The 5,619-nt window shown below is 46.4% G+C and overlaps 1 long non-coding RNA gene across 1 annotated transcript; it reads right to left on the reverse strand.

Moving 5' to 3' along the window:
- Positions 1 to 233: 233 nt before the first annotated feature.
- Positions 234 to 5,160, reverse strand: LOC140695361 (uncharacterized). Its single transcript, XR_012071088.1, has 4 exons — positions 4,973 to 5,160; positions 1,692 to 1,764; positions 524 to 594; positions 234 to 315 (listed from the first exon to the last, which is right to left on the reverse strand). It is a non-coding gene; the product is annotated as an uncharacterized lncRNA (long non-coding RNA).
- Between the last annotated feature and the right edge of the window lie 459 nt (positions 5,161 to 5,619).

Genomic DNA, 5,619 nt, shown 5'->3' on the forward strand with positions numbered 1-5,619 from the left:
TTACTGGTGAGGCTCCGAGGTCCTTTCAGACTTGCCCAGTCCTGGTGAAGTCGACTTTAGGGGAGACACGAAGAGAAGCTGGGCGAAAAGCTGGCTGCACGGATTGAGGAGAGATGCGAACACATGGATGAGAGATGTTCTGCTACAATGGAGAATACTGGCGTGGAGACAGCTGTAGAGGATACCAGGCTCAAAAGACATTCATGAGTCCTATTGATCCTCGCTGATACTGGCAGAAACATACGGAGTGCCAACGTGGACTTGAGGAAGTTCCTCAATTCTCTTGTCCAAGAACGGGTCCAAGGTCCCTGACATCTGCAAGAGAAGAGATGGCAGAGATGATCAAAACGCTCCTGTTCTTGGAAGAGGTCGTGAGAATCCACACGTCCCAAGGGGCATTCCCAAGCCATTCAGACCAGAATTCACCAAGCCCAGGTAAGCCTTTTCCCAGGTTTGGGCCTAGCTAGCAAGCACTTGCCCTTCCCTCCCCTCCACTCAGGCATCCATTTTGAAGGATCAGTACCTGAGCTGCAATGAAGCCATTACGAGAAGAGCAAGCCCCTCCTAGAATCAGACTTCCTCCAGCTTCACACTCTGTGAACAACAGTGAACTCCTTCAAGGTCAAATAGTCTCGGCTGAAATCGATAGGAATTGAATACTTAGCTCACACCTAGAAACGATGGCCTTCCGCTAGATTCAGCAAATGTTGTGTTTATGTCTTCCCTGGGGTGAAGGGAGTGTGGTAAGTCAGGGGAATCTTTGACTGAACTTGAATCTGTATTAGGCCTCAGTTTTTCAAGACAGTATAGGTAAATAGTACATGTCAGAAAGTGAACTGTACTGTCAAAGTCGCCAGTGACATTAAAGACACAGCTTCTGTGGATCGTCTTTCAATTGAGTCAAGCCCCCGGGGGCACTATATCATGGGGGTGCAGACTTGGTTGCGTTAAATGGCTTTACCCAACATGATCGGATGATGAATCGTTCTCATCACTGATAGAAGAACACCTGGTTCTCAATAGACTAGCATAACTGCAGCAGGGTTGTCCTAGCTATAATGCCTCTAGGTGCTTTTGGATTCAAACCTAAATGTATATATTTGGTTTGTTTCCTCTTGTATTTTCCTAGAGAGGGATGTTACCCCTTGAAATGCCAACATTGGCCAGTAGGTGTCACTGGGAGTAAAGGGCACCACATGCACAAGTGTATCCAAGGTTGGGGGTTATTTCATGTTTCCAATAGTTATTTCATGGTTCCTGTTGGTTTCGGAGGCTTCAACCGTAAAGAGCTGACATGACCCCTTTAACAGTTTGGACTGGAAGTTTGCATTCTTTCTGTCTAGGTTTTCCGTAGAGCTGACAAAATGTTACCAAAATTGACAAGTCTGGCTTCTAGGTCGATACAGTGTGTTTCAAAAAATAACTTCATTTTCGTATACTCCCAAAACATGTAAATGAATTCTGTTAAACTTCTTAAAGACTGCCAATGAGATATCAACACACTGTCAAAACAGGTGTCTTCGGACAATCCCTCCCACCAAGGCTGTATAGAAACAAAGAGCTAAGCAAATATCACATTTCTGTGAAATGTATCTGGATAGTGTTGATTCATCGATGCCCAGTTGGCAGAGAAGAAGTGCAACCTGCACTCACTCGCTCCCAGGTACAGAGCAATGGAAACATCCACTCACCCAGCCCTTGGCACAGGACACTTGCCGAAGAGAGGCCTGTTACTTCCAAAGACAGGATGAGGCCTCAGGACACCTGGAAGCAGGAGAAGGCAAAGCAGGGAATGGAAACCAGTGCAGGGTCTGACCCCTGGTGATGGAGCAACAAGGGTGAAACTCTGTTTACCTTGGACGCACACTCTCAAGCGGACAGGAGACATGGGATTGAAGGTGATGTGCTGAGATTTACAAGAGTGCACAGCAGATGCTTGGCTGACAGAACTCAAAGAATCCAGCGCAAAATATCCCCACAGTTGATTCTGAGACCAAGATCCGAGCTGCCAAATTTGAGGTAGCAGAGGCAACGGTCAGTGAGGGATAGGGCTACGGATGATGGCACACGCTGAGTCTCAGGGATCTGGAGTGCGTTGTGGGATGTGGTGGGTCGAATCAAGAGAGCAAACCGAACTGTGTACCAATGATAAAGCAACCACACTGGTCGCGCGGTTGAGATTACCGATATGTCCCATGGCCACACCCAGTGCATCTGCAGGACCAGGGACCAATTGGGCATCTTGCCAATAGAGCACGTGTGGGGCTGAATCAGAGCTATCGTGCATCTGGTCTGAGGGATCCAGGGGGCCTTGGGTTTGAAATCAGAATGAAAAGCCTTAGGATCTGCTACATTCATAACCTGGGCTGGGATTATGGTTTGGTTTGAGGCACAGGATGCGCAACAGCTCTGTGGTTGCCTTCGTGCACCCGTGCCACAAGGATGAGAGGACAAGGAAGAGTGGTCCAAGTCCACAGCATGAGAAGAGGAAGCATTTCCTTCAGCACTATCTCCCAAAAGCGGATGCTACATTTTGGATGGCACCGGCACGGTACGGCACCGAGGACACCAAGGTAGGTCTGCGGGATCATTCCAGCAGGCCCTGATGTGTGACATCCATGGATGAGCTTCCACTGGTGTTTCAGTAGACAGAGAATCTCTGGGAAGAACTGCTTTCATTGGGACATTCCCGTGGCACTACAAAGCACAAGCGCACTCTCAGTTTGCTTTTTTTTAAACACTCCAAAATGACATAGAGCAGAATGCAGAGCTGAGAACCTTTAGAAGCCTCATTTCCACAAGAGGAAGTGTCCTGCGCACTTTCAGAATTGTGAGATATGCGTAATCGAAATGAAGTTATGCTAATCGAAATAGTATGGGATGTTCATCACAACAAATGCAACACCAGCAATTGGAGATATACCAGACAACACACACAGGAACAGAATATGGCATCAATGTCTAGGAGAAGTTGTCCTCACAGAAATCCCATGGAATTGCGTAGAGACAAGAGTCTAAAATTTTCACTTAACAAAGCCCTAGAAGTCTACATTAGATACCTGATATTACCTGACCAGTAGAGATGAAGAAGTACAGTAAAAGAAACAGGAAGTACCATTTTCAGTTCCAAAGATATTGAAGGCCCAGAAGATAAGCTTTCCAACAACTAGACTGCAAAACGCTATCCAGACCAAGTGTTGAAATTGGAGGTCTGGAAAACCCTGAAGAACAACATTGTCTCAGAATCACAAAAGGCAGAATATCAGAAAAGGGGAAGAGAAAGTCTAAAGACGAGCCAAAAAATATCAGAAAACTCAATGGATGTGATCATATCAGGGCCAAAATTCAGCCCTTAGCAGACTAGATAATGCAGAGGGACGCGTGAATGACTGTGAAGACAGGGGAACAGAAATCCCTCGGTCAGAAGCAGACATAGGAAAGCAAGTGCAAACCAATGAAACATTGCTGTTGAATCCTGGGTTAAGACAGGGCATGAAAGACTAGAGTTCATAAGAGTCCCAGATGGAAAAGCAAGAGATAAAGAAACAAAAACTGTCTGAAAATGTATCTGTAGAAAAATCAGACTGAAACGTGCTGAAAGCCAAGAAAGAATCATCTATGCGAATTCAGGGATTACACAGCATCCAAAGGAGGTGGAATCCCAATAGACCTACCAGCAGCTGTATGATTCAAATCAACAAAGTTCACGAATATCCCAGTGATTTAAAATGCACCTGGAGGAAACAACATAGTCACAAGGGAACCTCCAGAGGGGTTTCAGCTGATATCTCGGCAGCAATATTGCAGGACAGGGAGGAGTGCCAGGACACAGACCATATCCTGAATGGCCAAATGCTGCCACCTAGGGTAGCCTATGCCCCATGACCACCGTTTCTAATAACGGCAGAGCTAGAGAATTCCACAGACCGGCAAATCTTAAAAGAATTCAGCAGTTCAAAACTTCTTCTAAAAGGAAGGTTGAGAATACTCCCCTGAATAGAAAAGCAGCAAGATGAAATGGAAAGAAGAAAACCATTATTGGAAATGCAAGAAGAGCATGAGTGGCAAAGAAGAAACAAGAAGAAGGCAAGGAGGACATCAAAACCCTAAAGATGGGAGAGGGAAGCAGGAAATCATAGGTGATTGGAAGCACTCTCTTAAGTGAATCAGCTTATTGGACTCTCTGTTTGAAGCGAAAGGAGAGCTGCATGGCCTGACGTGTTTGCAAAACAAGCAAGAAGCAGACCAACAAAGAATCAAACCAACAAACAAGCACCAAAAGGGTACGGTTGGCTGACATCTACCAAGGGAATCATGATTATTCAAAAGAAAATACTCAAGGTGATGTCAAGGATCATTCAGCACGCATCGACCCAGTATCGCGGCTTGCATGTACTCAGCACACTTGTCTTCGGAAATCAGAGGCGTGCATTCATATTCGTAAATATTGATTCATAAGAGCATATCGTGACCTAACCCAAATGCCGATTTGGAATCAAATGGATTCCTAGTCCGTGATGTAGACTTGTATGTCTTCCGACAGGATGAAGGAATGCCATATTCTACGCTACGTAGAGAAGAAATGTAAGAAGCCTATAACAAAGGCATGTAGATCTGCCAAAGTGTACTAAGAGCAAAAGAGACAGACAGTAAAGTGCACATTGGGGTTGGTTTCATTTCTTGGAATTTCAGCCCCCATGAAACAAATGGATCCATGTCCTGAGAGTGCAGGTGTTTCAGCAGAAATCAGGCGATGCATATGTATTCCGGGTGTACGGATATCATAGGAACATAAGTCTCCTTTAGAGGGTCTCTGTGTACTGTGAACTGTTAGAAAGTTTAAAGACGTGTGAAACCATCAACTAAAAAGGGACCCACTTCCCTCCATTGGTACTGTGCATACAGATCTGAGCAAAAGGAAAGAGGGAAGAAGAAAGGCCCATGGGACGCTAGTGGGTAGAATCACATTTACCTTAGGCACCTCTCGTCGGATGCAGCCCCTCCCCCAACACTGACAAGATGCAGCAGCCATTGGGGATGGCAGTTACCGGTTGGATTCCAGGTGGAATGTTGGTGTGTACCGCGAGGCTTGTTGTGGCTGTTGGATCCTAGGTAACCGGGCAGAGTTCTGTGGGTGGATCAGTGTGATGGAGGGGCTGCCGCCCTCTGTGGAGCTTGGCTTAGGTGTTTGGTCCGGGAAGCTGTGTAAGTTCGAGATACTGCTGCTGCCCAAAGACCTGAGTTCACAGGTCAGTTTCCAGAATCTTTCAGAGCAGACAGTGGAAGATCTGCCTGTCATCAGCTTACTGGTGAGGCTCCGAGGTCCTTTCAGACTTGCCCAGTCCTGGTGAAGTCGACTTTAGGGGAGACACGAAGAGAAGCTGGGCGAAAAGCTGGCTGCACGGATTGAGGAGAGATGCGAACACATGGATGAGAGATGTTCTGCTACAATGGAGAATACTGGCGTGGAGACAGCTGTAGAGGATACCAGGCTCAAAAGACATTCATGAGTCCTATTGATCCTCGCTGATACTGGCAGAAACATACGGAGTGCCAACGTGGACTTGAGGAAGTTCCTCAATTCTCTTGTCCAAGAACGGGTCCAAGGTCCCTGACATC

Source organism: Vicugna pacos, unplaced genomic scaffold (genome assembly GCF_048564905.1).
Source record: "Vicugna pacos unplaced genomic scaffold, VicPac4 scaffold_196, whole genome shotgun sequence".
In the NCBI taxonomy this organism is placed as follows: domain Eukaryota; kingdom Metazoa; phylum Chordata; class Mammalia; order Artiodactyla; family Camelidae; genus Vicugna; species Vicugna pacos.